Genomic DNA, 14,972 nt, shown 5'->3' on the forward strand with positions numbered 1-14,972 from the left:
ATGGAATCTATTTAGCCTGTCACAGCTGCATCCACGTTTTCGTATTGCGATACATGGTCAGACGCACATTCACCCCCTCCATGCTAAAAAACTCACGCAAACCGCTTCCGCGACTTACAGTGAGTCTAGCGTGGCACGCTAATCGGAGAGGTTCAGTGGTCAAATAAGGATAGTTGAGAATTGAATAAGATTCTGGTGAATTTAATTGGTATGGGTGCTTTGAGAAGTCTACAGCAATGTAAAATAAATTAGTCAGAAACACTCTTTTCGCACCTCAAAGAAAAATGCTTTAATGCGTACCCTGTCATTTCTGTACAATTGAAATAATCATTTTCTTTATATCATGCGCCACTACACATCTTCAGAAATTCGCGACTCCCGTACAGGGACGACTTTGTGGATGAATTAATTTTTTTTTTTCGTAAAACGGTTGCTCTACGGAAATATGCATGCAGGTGCCAGAGTGTGCTGGTCAAATGTAAACGTGTTTTTATCAACGCTGTAACCCCATCGCTGTAACAACATCAGTTTCGAAAGACAGTTTAAGCATAGCGTCGTTAATGCACGACATGGGAGGCCGGTAAGGTTTCCAGACAAAGAATACAATTGTGCTAATACGCTGCTTTGATGTTGTCAACGGGAATAGTTCATATTTGGCAATGCCGAGCTCGTTTATATAGATACGAAGCCCAGAAACTCTGGGCAATTTATTGAAGTGTCACGCAGTATCCTGTAAGTTAGAGGACCCTAAATTCAATACCTCTTACTCCGTAGCTGTTCACTTGAAACGCAAGATTTACCTGATACATTCTGCAGCTGTGCATACTCCTTGTATTGAGCGTCACAGAAGACATTCAATACCCAAGCCCACTGATATTTTAGCGCTTCGGATCGCGGCAACAAGCGCGAGCATATGATAAGGAGAGGGCAGCATAAGCAAATGGTGTCACGTAAATTCAAGCAGCTGGGTACAGCACAAATCAGACTTGCCTATCGATACGCCGCTGTGCAAGGGACACGAACGTATGCAGCACAGTAAACAAATACTACCTACTTCTTTGCTGGCCGCGGCAATTTCCAGGGCTGGCTTCCATGCCCCTGCGAGGTTATTGCCCCTTTAGGCCTGCAGTAATGGAGACAAATAGTTTTTCTTGCCTTATACTGTTACAGGTTATATTCACAAAGCTATTTACACAGGCAGGTCGACCCGAGCCTGGTGCGTGAGCGGCCGGATACTGAACCTTCTCCTCTTTTCTGCGTGCGCACTTGTTCGTTGGTCTTCAGGGCCCATGGGTACCGCGTGATCACTTCCCCGTTCGCAGACGAAGCCCTCTGAGCCACCTCAGTCCATCGGGGTCCCGAGAGTGGAATGGCTTTAGCCGTGCGACATGCACGACATTGGTTTTTCTTGAGCGGCGTCCTTCCGTAGGTTGGGGAGAGACCACATAGTTCAGGTCATTGAGGCGAGCTAGAACGATGAACGAGCCTGTGTAGTGGGAGAGCAGCTTTTCGGATAAACCACGCTTGCGGAGAGGCGTCCGCAACCATGCAACGTCACCGGGCATGTAGCAGACATCCTTGCTCCGGCGGTCGTAACGCTGCTTACAGCGATCGATCCTGCGATGCCAAGGTGCGTATCCGGGCAAGCCTACAGGCTTCTTCAGCGCGGCAAAGAGGGTTTGCAACAGAAGGCGTCTCGGTGTCGAGAGAGAAAGGCAAGGTGCTGTCTAGGGAGCTTCGAGGCGGACGGGCGTAAAGAATAATGGTCTATAAGCAGTTGTTTCATGCCTCGACGTATTGTAGGCGTAAGTAATGAAGGGAAGCACGTCTTCCCAGTTCTTATGGCGGGAATCGACATACATGGCAAGCATGTTCTTAAGTGTCCGATTGGCACGTTCAACCAGTCCATTCGTTTGGGGGTGGTACGGCGTCGAGTGACAGAAATGGCACGAACAAAGACGGAAAAGCTCTTCCACAACGTCTGCCGTAAACTGGCGACCACGGTCACTGATAACGACTCGAGGAGGTACATGCCGCAGGATGCCAGCATGAAGAATAAATAGGTTGACTTTAGCAACCTCCTCTTCTTTTCTGCGTGCGCACTTCTTCGTTGGTCCTCAGGGCCCATGGGTAGCGCGTGACAATATCAGACCCAATTGGCATGCTCCTGAATCTTTTTGCTTTAATTGCGGGAAATGTTTCGTATTTTTGCACACAGATTAAACAAGTCTGTGCATACGTCTCTAACGCAATGCAAGGCCGCTGAAATTAAACAAAGTAGGACACTGCATCTGCAACCATATCTCGACAGCATTGGAGCCTACTCAGCCCTCGTCGCCTGTGCATTCCCTGCACCCCACACGCTGCGTTGAGAGAGGAGAGAAAGTAACATAACAATGACGACAATATCACGTTCGTCTCTGCAACACCACGAGTTTTCGAAACCTTTCCAATAAAATTTCGTTTCAGACCTCGCGACCTTCGGGAACACGAATACACCGTAAGCGGAGGTTTCCTTTTCTGAAACCGTGTTTCTCTTCCCCTGCTCATGTGCCATGATTCTTAACTTGCCCCACTATCCGCGCAGTTCTCCGCCTTGCGCGTACGCACTGCAGCTGCATTCGTGCGAATAGCGCGTTCTGTGCTGTGATGCCGCTCTTCGTCCGAGTCCCAGCAGATGGCATCACTGCGAGACAGGTGCAGCGCAAAACAATCATGGGATCTATTACCGCCTGCTGTCAGGCAATCTCTGACGAGCATGGCAGCTCCGTTTTAGAAACGTGACTAAAAAGGTCATACACCTTAGCGCTCGGTGTCTCTACCCTCTTACTTTTTATTTAACACATTCTCTTTTTATGCCGACTTCGTCAAAAAACAATAGTTGCCTTCAATGCGAACAGACTTGAGTTTTCTTAGGGGCACGTTGGCCCTGCACATCTCAAAGACACAGCCATTTCCAGCGCATCGCATCCAAAACGGTGACGTCACGATTCAGCTTGACGATTTCTCACATTGTTCGTAGGCCGTCACTTCTGTCCTTTCCGTCCACGTGCGCTCCGCGCAAGAAGAGCTCTCCGCACTCGCTGCTTTCTGAGCGATAACTTGCGCATTCGTTTTCGCAGATTTAAAGCAATAATTTCACTAAAATTTAAAATTTCACTTGGTTAAATGTGCGGCATACCTTGCCGCCTGCGCGGTGAGCATTCAACGCGTTTTAGCGCAGACGCCGAACGCACGAACCTAATAATGCTCACACATCAACGAAAATTGCTAATTCGAGTTCGAAAAGGAGCAGCGCTAATTTCTGTGTACTTTTTTACTCACTTGTGTGCTTTTTCAATCGTTTCTTCTTTGTTTACTTTTGTTTGTCACACCTGTTTTGCCGTCTATGTCGAACGAGCCCCTCCTTCCCCTTCCCTTGCCTCCTTAGTAGCCAACCATGGCCTCGGTTCGGCAGCCTTGGTGCCATAGGTATCATAAGAGGGTTCTCGCATAGCGTCCACCCGTTCGATAACGTTCCAAGTCACACTCGCCGTAATACAGGACTTACTACGTCCGCTGTTAAGGACGCCGATTGCGCTGGTGAGCACTCTAAAAGTTCGGTTGCACTACATATAAATACCTCGAAAGCTGAAGATTCTACAGCATTACTCAGTTACTAGAGCTCCGCACCCGAAATTCGGAGGTCCTTAATTTTGTATCCCACCGGCGCAATGTGGTTCTTTTTATTGCGTAAGCAATACTGCGCCAGGTTTTGAGCCGTCGTGTAGCTCCCGGCGGTGGCCGATGTCAACCAGATGGAGCGCCGTTGCCATAGCAACCGTTTCAGCCGCGCTCCATCAGGCGGCAGGACCGTCGCTGTGCCGTCGCCGCTGCCGCGCTCCTAGTCGCGCGCTCTGGACGCATGTGTCGGAATGTGGAGAGAGGAGAGAGGAAGCCGGAGGGAAACGGCGAATAAATACGCCCGTTAGCCTCGGGCAAAACAGTTCGTGCTTGCTCACGCAACTTGTCCGGTTTAACCAGAGCTAAACCTCAGCTAATTTTTTCTTTTGCTTTCTGATGAAGTGTCTTTAAACAATTACCTACCAATCTACCGTTCATGCACACCACAAATTAAAAAAAAGATTACCTATGTTTCTTTGTTTCGGTGAGCGTTGGCTTCTTTCAACACGTGTCATAACGAGCGCCTCTCTTTATTTATTTACTTATCCCAAGTATCTACAGCGCCCGTGAGGCAATAATGCAGGGCGGATATAACTACATACAATAACGCATGCAAAGAAGATATTGGTAAACATGTCAGCAAGGTAACAGAACATACTAAAAGAAGAATAAATGAGTTCAGAAGTAGTATTAGTGATAACCTAACATACATCGCCACAGCGCTAGTGAACGCACGAGACCTGGAAGAAATACATGAGATCATCATTTCAACAGCACTTTGGAAATCAGGTGCATAAACCACATCATTCGGAAGCTTAATCCAGTCCAGAATTGTGTTAGGGAAAAACATCTGCTTCGAGGTGTACAGTTGAGAACAATATGATTAGATATTTTTAATTTTTTCGACAGTTTGAAAATACCACGAATGTAAAAGACCAACTTGCTATTTCTGAATATATTATGATGGAATAATACCCTCTTCTTCCGACTAGAGTTTATGGAGGCGTAACTGTTTGCCTTCAGTTCCTTTACATTTTTGTCCTTTCATGGGCGCTTCTCCTGGGGGCGTTCGTTTTCAGTCTGTTCTAAATTTTTATTAACTTGCTCTCATATTCAGGTGACATATTCTGCTCTTAAATGTATTACTGCAATTTTTATATGTAATGGGCGGAGTCTAAGATTGCCATAAGGTCCTCATGAGTCCTCAAATAGCACTTATCTACGACAGCAACTATGTGATGAAACAAACACAGATTTCACTGGATTTCAGATTAGCGCAGACCATGCCTTCACTAATTTTGAAGATATGTAAGTTCAGAAGAGCTTTCGTTTCTCAATCTTCGCAGGAGACACGCAAGAACGACCAAACAAGTTCTTGAGAAAAACAATGTTCGCACGAGCCTAACAAATTTCTAGACTAATCTGAGCTTGTTATAAGGCTCTATATTTATCTGAGGTCTGTGAGACGTCATATGAAATGTCCTGAACTGAAGGACAGGAACCCAGCTCGAACCCCGCCTATCTCTGAAGGAACTGGCTTGCATAGTTCTGTAGGTAAACGAGCACTCAGTTTGGATAGGTCACGAATGGAAAACAGTGATTTAATTGAATGAATCAAGATCTTGTCGCGCAGGAACGATTGGATTCCGCTGCATACGTCACCCTAAACACAATTTATATGGACCTCGTTGTCGGCTTACCAAGTTAAACCAGATAGGAGGGAACGTAATGGCACAGTGCTGATTTTCCGCTTGTGTAGTTGGTCTCCTTCAATGTATTCGATGTAACATGAGCGCTGAGGTTCATCGGGGTATTCTTGAAAATGTAATGGCAGTATAGGCACGCAAGAGTCTGCAATTTCATTATGTTTTTCTGAAGAATTGCCACCTGAATCACTTTTTTACGCTTATGAAAGGTTGGCTGAAAAAGACGGCAGACCTTATAATCCAGCCATCCTACCGCAATTATTTCAGTTGTATACAGGGCGTTTCGCCTTGGACATTACACTGTTTTTAAAAACAGCTTTTCGAGTTAAAAGAGCGCTTTTTTGGCATATCATTGTCAGGGGTGTAGTAAATCAAAGTACAGCTATGATGTGCTAACTATCAGGTTAGTTAACTAATACGGAACAGTTAACTTTTTAACTATTACAGTTAGGCTTCTTAATTATTGAGAAGCGTGTAGCCCACCGTAACTAATACTCATATCAGTTTTTATGATTTCGAAAACGGGGTTACCCTCGGCGCGCTGTTGCCGGGCAAATTTTGGTTACAACGCGCCAAATTGCATGCGCTTTCGAGAAGCTTGCAGGCAAAGCAACATCTCCAGTGCATGCAACTCGTTGAAATAGCCGAAATTTGTTGCTCCACAGCGGCGAGGTAATCTGGTTTTCGAAATTCTAAAAACTGATTGTGCCATTGCTAACGGTGGGCTACTACACGCTTCTATATAATTAAACAGGCTAACAGAAATAGTTTTAAACTGAACTCTTCATTATTAGTTAACCAGCCTGCTAGATAGCACGTCTTGGCTGTATTATAATGCACTATTCTAACTCAAAAAGCCCAATTTTAAAAGTTGTTTAAAGTCTTAGGTGAGACACCCTCTATATTTATATAAGCGCCGTCCGTCATCTCAGCCGTAAAACAGCCAGCGGCGTCTGGCATAAAGTCGAGAAGCTGCTGCAAGAGTGGGACCCTAGGCTAGACTTTCAGGACAGGCTCCTGGAGTCCATGCTTCGGATGGAACAAGAAGTGATCGCCGGAAAAGGGTTGCACCTGAAGTACTGATGAATTAGGCTATTGTTAAAAGGCATTCTTAAAACTTTCGCCTCATTTTGTAATTAAGAAAGCATATAGTCGCCGATATCTCCAAGCAGCCCTGAAAGCACTTGTTCAAACAATTTGCTTTGGTAAAAATTCTCCCTTAATATGATTATCAAAATTGTCCCTTAATATCAGCATTGATTGCTATCGCGTGAAAAGACTGATAATGTCATCCCATCCACCTCGTGCGGAAATTTTAGTGCGCTAAAAACGCTAAGTTTTAAAAACTGAAATATTATATCATTTTCATCACTACTGTAAGTTTCGCAGGCGGTGTAGCTAAAACAACAGGTCTTCAATCAAAACCCCGGACCACCGAAGGCAGTACAGTCACTCTTAGGGGTAGCAAGAAAGTAGAGAGCATCGCCCGATAATAAAATGCATTCAATAATAAACTTACATGCCTGGAAACGCGCAAAGGCTATGCAAAACATATACAAAGAAACTCAGCAAAGTTCGACATTGTTGGTCTTTATTCTACATTTTCGGTCTTTATTCTACATTGTTGGTCGGGTATTTGAGTACAAGCTGTTTCTTGATATAGCAATTGCAACTATAAATAATTACAGTTTTAAATCTCAGATATTCAGTAGCCGAAAAGCGCAATAAGTAAATAAAAAAGTAGCCTCAACTGGGAAAGCACAAACATACCCAGTGCGCGAAAATCTCAAGCAGCTCAATGTATGCATTTTTATGTTGTCCTTAAACTTTCCAGCTGATTCGCTTGACTACAAGTCGCGTTAAGAATCTGGCGCCTCTTTGAAAATGAAGAACTTTTGTTGGTTGTAGTGCACTTCTAGAAATCCGTTATTGCGCGCTTGTAAAGGGTCGCCCACGTCTACTGAAATGGCCTCGGAGCGAGCTTTAGCCAAACAATCACTCTTTATGGAACCATAATAACATTCTTAAACCAAAATATATCTTTCTCGTAATTACGATACATCCCAAATACAGCATATGGATATTTTCAGTTAACATGAATAGTTCTGTAAAAATTGCTTTCTCTGCGGTTTTTCGTACGGGAACCGAAAACCCCAAACTTGAGTGAGTTAGTGAGTAATGAAGCTGTTTTCTGACATGGTTTCCTGGCGTATGATTGTGATGGCAACATGTCATAACGACCATCCAACCACCCACCAATGAACTTAATTGATACTAGTTAGTTTAAAATGAACCAACAAATAGTTTAAGCTGAGTTCTACGCCAGCTTGATTTTCATCTATGCCAATGCCAATCGTCACAGCCTCCTGAATCTCAGCTGTCGGTTTTGTCACTCTGTTTGAATTGCTCCTGTCATTTGAGATATTGCATATTACGTTGTTTTTCTCAATATTCATACGTAGAGCATTTCAGCTGAGCTAGGTATTTGTTAGTTAGCGCGCTAGGAAAATAGTGCGTGGCCGTGGTCAGTTATGAGAAGTGCCGCGCAGTGCATCTGCATGCAGTGCGATACTGCGTCTGTTGCTGCTTTCCTTGCCTAGATAATTAGAGCGGCTCTAATGTCAATCCTAAAACCTACCCGCGGAGAACTCTATAATCAATCGTCTCCAGCTGATAATTTATGCCACTAAATGTAACGAATTGCTTACTTAAGTTAAATTGCTTTAATTATTGCCATGAACGCGCTAACTATCACAATGAGTCCTTTATTTATGGCATGGCCAGCTCTTATTGGAGAAATATGGCAAAAATATATAGGCCCGCAGTTCCCAAGGATTCTTCTCAGACATCATGAGCTCGCCGCATGATGTCCTTAGCTGGCTATGCGCCATAAAACCCAATACAACACAACTCAGAGAACTGTTATGCACTCTGTTACTGTTATGTACTCTCTTACTCTGGCAGTACATTCTTTCACTCTATAGAATAAGGTTGCGTATAAACGCTCCAGTAGCTGGGTTTTTTATCCGGTCCCTTTTTATGGGTTTTTCTCTATTTCGCGTGACTTATATGCCCAGGTGTTTTTCAGTCTCGATTTCACGTCTCTATTTCTGCCCCGCATGTAGAGTTAAAAAAACAACTGTCATGGCATAGAGGCTCAGATAAGACTAGCGCGGGCCAGTGCGCGCATCCTCGCTAGGTACACCTGCACGCAAAAAGCGTGAATAGCACGAACCGAACTTCTCTATTCACTTCTGTCGGAAAGGATTAGGTACAGTTCAATCGGGAGTTCTTCAGAAGATAACCCTATGCTAGTCACAATTAATCCTGGACTGACTACTTCTATTCCGGTTGACAGTTCACGAATTGTTTTCATGCAAGTAAGGTATTCTCCTATCGCCGCCATATTGAAATTTCGAACTTCTAATTTCAAAGTTTCTGCAATTTTAAATATCCAATTGAGTTAAGGTGTAGATAAAATGTTACGTTTTCCAAATTTCACTAAAACAGGTCGTAAAAACTACAGTTCCCCTTTTTGCCGGAGTCTTTTGTTAAATTTTAAACGAAGGCAGATTGCGTACATATTGTGAAATATATTTAAAAATTATTAATATTACTTCTTCGTGCCGTCTTTGCTTTGAAGAGCCCGCCATTCAGCACTCATAGTAAGTGGAATTATTTTTATACTATTTGTATAAATTATGTTCCAGTAGGCTACAGTTTCGTTATCATTGTGCTTCGCTTCGGCTCCTCCGGTGCGACAGTTAACAGCAGATCAGTACCTGATCTCTAAAACTGGAGGGGGAACCCGATCCGGTGGCCCAGGTTGCGTGGCGTGTTGAGTCAGGAACGAGGCGGCCAGTGACGAGCTGGAGAGAGCGCCGGAGAGGGCTGAAGAGGATACTGCACAAGTTTATTTTGCATATTTAGTGAGTACGTAAGATACAAGTAAAAATCAAAAGGTATATGAAGGTGTATACTACCAGCAGGCCGCGGGTTTTACACGCTACCACGTCCTGTCCCTAGCTCTCCCATTGCTGAATCTCGGCCCTTCAATGTCCAATCAGGGATCCCTCAAGCCGACTTGGGGCTTCGGCCACTGCAGGTGTTGGCACCGTTGCCCCCTCACAGCGGATTCGATGGTGAGGACCTGCCCTCCGATGGCGATGTCGATGATGCCACCGTGAAGCAGCACTTTTTGTAGGGACGGTGAGCTTTTGCCAGCTTAAGTACACTTCGCCGAACCTGGGCCTTGACAAGGGTGAACACTGAAATCCAATTCCAGGAAGGTCACATCCTTCAAGGAAGTCATCCTCTTTTATCCATTGTGACAGCGAAAGCGTTCTAAAAGGCAAGAACGACAGGAAAGGAGATACATAGAAAGCGCTTGCTTCATTTGCTGGTATCAGTGGCCGAAGGACTTGTCAGAAAGAAAAAAAGGAAAACTACGACCCAGCAAGAACAGGATCAGACTACAGATAAAAGAGAATTGGCTGTCAATCCATATAAGCATAGGCTATCACAGAACCTGAGAAAAATTGGCAACAGGGTAAATATAAACGTTTTGTTTTCAGCTCCGTGTAAGTGGAGCGCCCTGTGCAGGAAAAGCTCTTCCAGAAAACAGGTAAAGGCCGCTTGCACAATCAGGCACCAAAAGGCATTTGTAAGATGCGTAGAAGGCGTCGTGTACAGGGTGCCCTTGACATGGGGCAAATATTATATAGAGGACACAGGAAGATCTCTAAATGAGAGGTTAGGAGAGCATAATTACAACGTGGAAAGCAAAAGAAGGCGGCGCTTGAGTGTCCATTGTCTGAAGTGCAAGGACAAAAGCAAGGAAGCCTGCCGTCCCATTTCTCACAGTTGTAAAGTACTTTTTAAACGCAAATGTCAAATAATGCGAGAGATTGTTGAGGCTCTTGAGACGGCACGAGCGGGCGATGATTTCGTAAGCGCTCCATCAATTGTGTTTTCTGAAAAAGAGATGCCCTATCTTACATCGGGCACGCTTGTTGTCTGAGAGAACGTGGCAGCTATCACTCGTTGGTAATGGTCTTGTTAACATGCGCAGGTGATTACCATTAGTATAAAATTGTTTTCCGCATGAAATAAAAACAGTTGAAAGTAAGCGCTTTGTATTTTTCTCCTTTTCGTCGTCCTTGTCTTTTTGAGCGCTTTCACTGTCAGAATGGATAACCAACTCGCCCACTCACTTCCAGTACTCTTTTATCCACAAGTAGCGTGGCAAAACATAGCTTGCTTCGCCCGCCGTCGCCGTTCTCCAGGTCCAGGAAGGACAGGGCATTTGTCTTCTACGGCGCTGTCCGGCTGGCGTAGTCCGAGCCATTTTGGGCTCGCACTTATGCTACTCAACTGTTATGGTTATATAAGTACACCTCCCGGAATGCGGTACGACGAACAGTTGCTCAAAATTTTGCTGGATATATTCGGAAATACTGCCACCACATTGAGTTCAGCCATTGATGACATCGCTGGGATTTCGTCAGCACCTGCGATATCTGTTGCTCTTTCCGCGGCTCCTTCCATTATTCCTCCTTTCTCTTGTCTGCAAGTGGCAGGGATTGTGACTCAGCTCAGGTGTGACGTCATCACTCGATATTTCGCGTCATCCTGTCTCGTTACCTCGCACTCCGGCAGCCTGTGTTCGATTCCCACCGAAAACCCCTTTTTCTTTTCTTATTTTTATTCTAATGTTTCATGAGATGGTATGACCGATGACATCACAGCGGACCAACTTCCGGCGCCATATTTTGCGGACCCTTCGGGCGCCAACATAGTCATCTAGTGCTTTCGCAATAATGAGCGATAAGGAATCACACAAGTTTCAATCGCAGCACGTTATTGAGGTCTCCAATAAGGAACAAAGGAATTTTCATCTTTATTCTCGCTGGTAAGTTTTTTATTCAAGAAAAAGATGGGAATGTTGAAAGCCACCGGAAACTGAGTGCTAGATACAATACAATTAGCAATGCCCCGTCTACTGCTAATATTCTACCTCTGGGAGGCTCCATTGCCTGTACTACACTCGAATCGCCCTTGCAGTTAGGAGTGAACGACGCACTTCGCCTCTACACCATATGGGGCGCAATCTATAAGACAAAAGCGTATATAAGAAAACACTGTTTAGATGCAAGATTTTCCCCGCTACTAGATGAATTTTCATCACATGTGCGGTGAAAAGAGCTCGGCGATCACTACTTGGAATAAAATGGTGATGTGGGCCAGGCTGAGATATCCGCAGCCAAAAACAAAGTCATACGTTATTGAAGTTTGTTTCGAAAAACGCCGGTGGTGGCTCCTCAAGTGAGTGATTTTTTTGCCATTTGTAGCTTATAAACATGCCGGGTTCACTGAAAACAGCCTCCTAATCACAATAATGTAGTACTCTATCCCTTCAGGCCCACTTCAGTACTTCGAATCACTCTGCCTTTAAGGCCCATTCACAACTTTGGTGCCGCCGGCTAATACAGTTTGCGTAGCGTTGTCATCCATTACTTGGAATTGCAGGATAAGTTTTGACTTGATGCCGAAACTACACTATAAACAGCGAAAATGTTCCCTCGTCAAAATATGCCTGTAAACGCGGCAATACGGCGCACCTTGATACCCAAAATTTTATAAACGCGGCCAGTACAGCCTGCACAGTACCTGCAAGCGACATAATAGACGCCTATAGCATACTGTGTTCCGCGTTCCCGCTACCGTTACCGAAGCATCCGGATCCCGCCCACTGCCTGTGCACACAGGCTGATTGGTCCATACAAGGCAGCCGATAACGCAGCTGCCGAATGCCTGTCATCATCAAGGTGATCTGCGCCTGCGCGCTCACGGCTAGCGGGGCCCGGCACTCCAATAAGGGTAGCGGTAAAACGGTACACATTATCCTACAGGCCTACTACTACAGGACAAGGGCATCTCTCATAACTTTCCAATTAGCCCTGTCCCGTGACAGCTGCGGCCACCATATTCCATCAGATTTGTTTATTTCATCCACCCATGTAACTTTCTGTCAACCTTTGCTACACTTGACTTCTCTTGGCATCCAAACCGTTACCTTTAACGACCATCGGTGGTCTTGCCTTCGCAGTACGTGAGCTGCCTACAAACATTTCTTCTTCTTGATTTCGACTCGGATGTCATTAACCTGCTTTTTCCCCCTAGCCCACTCAGCTCCTTCCTGTCTCTTAAAATTACACCTATAATTTCCCTTTCCATGGCTCACTGCGTTGTCCTCAATTTAAGTTAAACCATTTTGTTAGTCTAAATGTTTCAGCACCTTAGCTGAGTACCGGTAAGATACAGCTGTTGTATACTTTCCTCTTCACGAGTATTGGTAAACTGCCATTCGTGATCTGCGAGCATAGGTCAAATGCACCCCACACCATTCTTATTCCTCTAGTTATTTTCCTCTCGTGATCCGTATCTGCCGTCACTACATGCCCTAAGTAGACCACTTCCATCTCCTCGCTGCCATGTGTACACTGCTGTTCTCTTGCGATACTGTTGAACATTACTTTGGCTTTCTGCATATTTTAAAGCCATCATTCTGCTCTGCCCGTATAATTCATGGATCATGCTTTGCAGTTCATTCCCTGAGTATTTTAACAATACAATGTCATCAGCGAATTGCAGATCACTAAGGTACTCTCCATTAGCTTTTGACTCAAACTTTTCCCAATCTAAGCCTCTCAATGCCTTTTGCAAACAGAAGGTGGATATCATTGGCGAGATTTTGTGTCTCTGTCTGACAACATTTGTTCTTTAGAATTTTATTGCTGACTTTATGAAGCACTGTGGTTACTGTGCAGCCGTTGTAAATATATTTCAGTATTTTTACATACGGTTCATGCATACCCTGTTTCTGTAAAGCCTGCATGACCGCTGAAGCTTCTACTGAGTCAAATGCTTTCTCGTAGTCTACGAAGGCTATATAAAGGGGTTTGTTATATTCAAATCAAATCAAAGGTTCATTTTGCAATCCACACAAAGAAATGCAGGAAACAGGGACAAAATCTTGTCAGAAGACAGCTTGACAGGGCCCCTGCGCCCTTACAAATTGCTGGCGTACAGTGCAACAAGAAGCATCACTGAGGACTGAAATAACATAATTACCACAATCAAAACGAAATTAGGTACATAAAAGAACTGCTACAAACATTTAGTTGTTTTGACCTTGAGGAGTGATCGGTTGCAGACACATTTATTAAAAATTTAACAGATACGTCTTAAGTTCGGCCGGTTTCATGCTGTATACATTTACATCTTTTGAGATTAACTCATTTAGAAGCCTGCTTATACGATTTTCAATGCTGTTTCACCCCTGACTCGCCCTAGAAAACGGAACCAACCATGATTCCTGGTTCCGAAGAGAATATTGCACGTCAGGAGGTCGTTTCAGATTAAACAGTGATAGATATGTCTGATTATTGAATTTCAGGCATGTCTTATATTGCGTTATCAGTCGGTAGCTGTACAAGTTAATGAACGGTAAAACGCTGTACACTTGAAAAAGAGGCATTGATGGTGCGTCCCAAGAAACTCCCGGAACTTGCCCGAGGGCTTTTTTTCTGTAATATGTGGATTCTATTAATATTTACCTTTGAAGTTGTACTCCAAACTAAAGAGCAGTAGTCGATTTGGGATGAAAAAAGAGGTAAGACATGACGGCAGTTACACACCACTCCAACTACTTTCGCCAAATTAGCAAAGACATAGTCCACATGCGAGTTTCATACCAAATGTTCATTAAATATGACACCGAGCACCTTAGTCTCTGGTACAAGTGCAATCTTGTCTGACCCAATATAGAGGTCAAATCTGCAACTTATATGTGTTTTGAGCAACAGTAAAAAGGGTTGCCTTAGTCTTTTTAGTATTAATATACTGTGAGTTTGCTTGGCTCCAATGGTGCATCGTCTCAAGAGTGGCATTGGCATCATAATGAGGATCGTCAAGGCTGTCAGACCTTATAAATACGCTCGTGTCGTCTGCATAGATAATGAAGGAAGCCCAGTCTGTGCTGTTTATAATATCATTTATATATAAAATGAATAAGAAAGGTCCTAAGACACTACCTTGTGGAACCCCGGCTTTCAGGAATTCCGGAGTAGAATAATTGTCGTTTATTACGACGGATTGTTGCCTGTGTGTTAGATAAGATTTCAGGAGATTTATTGATACTCCCCGAAAACCATAATGTTCTAGTTTTGCTAAAAGTGTTTCGTGATTGAAAGAGTCAAAGGCTTTCGAGAAGTCTACAAAAATACCAATAATTAGCTCATTTGCTTCTAAAGATTTTATTATGATTTCTTTGTGTGCTAATAAAGCAAGTTCGGTCGATATTCCTTTTCGAAAACCAAACTAGCACGGGGATATTAAACTGTGTTTTTGGCAAAAGGAATTCATTCTAGTGCAAATAATTTTTTCTAGCCCTTTGGAAAAGGCAGGGAGGACCAAAATTGGCCTATAATTTGAAAAGTTGTTCTTATCACCTGATTTGTATATCACTACGACATTTCCACGCTTCATGTCTTCTCGAAAAATGACGGATGTCATGGACAGGTTAAAAATGTGGACAAGAAC

General features: G+C 44.0%; 1 long non-coding RNA gene across 1 annotated transcript in view; it reads right to left on the minus strand.

Moving 5' to 3' along the window:
- Positions 1-1,054: 1,054 nt before the first annotated feature.
- The window catches only part of LOC149325358 (uncharacterized), a 186,691-nt gene continuing 172,773 nt past the window's right edge, over positions 1,055-14,972 (minus strand). The window contains exon 3 of the long non-coding RNA XR_016286384.1: positions 1,055-1,123. This is a non-coding gene — a long non-coding RNA (uncharacterized LOC149325358). The remainder of the gene's footprint in view (positions 1,124-14,972) is intronic.

This window comes from Amblyomma mixtum, chromosome 10 (genome assembly GCF_055824585.1).
Source record: "Amblyomma mixtum isolate Tamu chromosome 10, ASM5582458v1, whole genome shotgun sequence".
NCBI lineage: Eukaryota > Metazoa > Arthropoda > Arachnida > Ixodida > Ixodidae > Amblyomma > Amblyomma mixtum.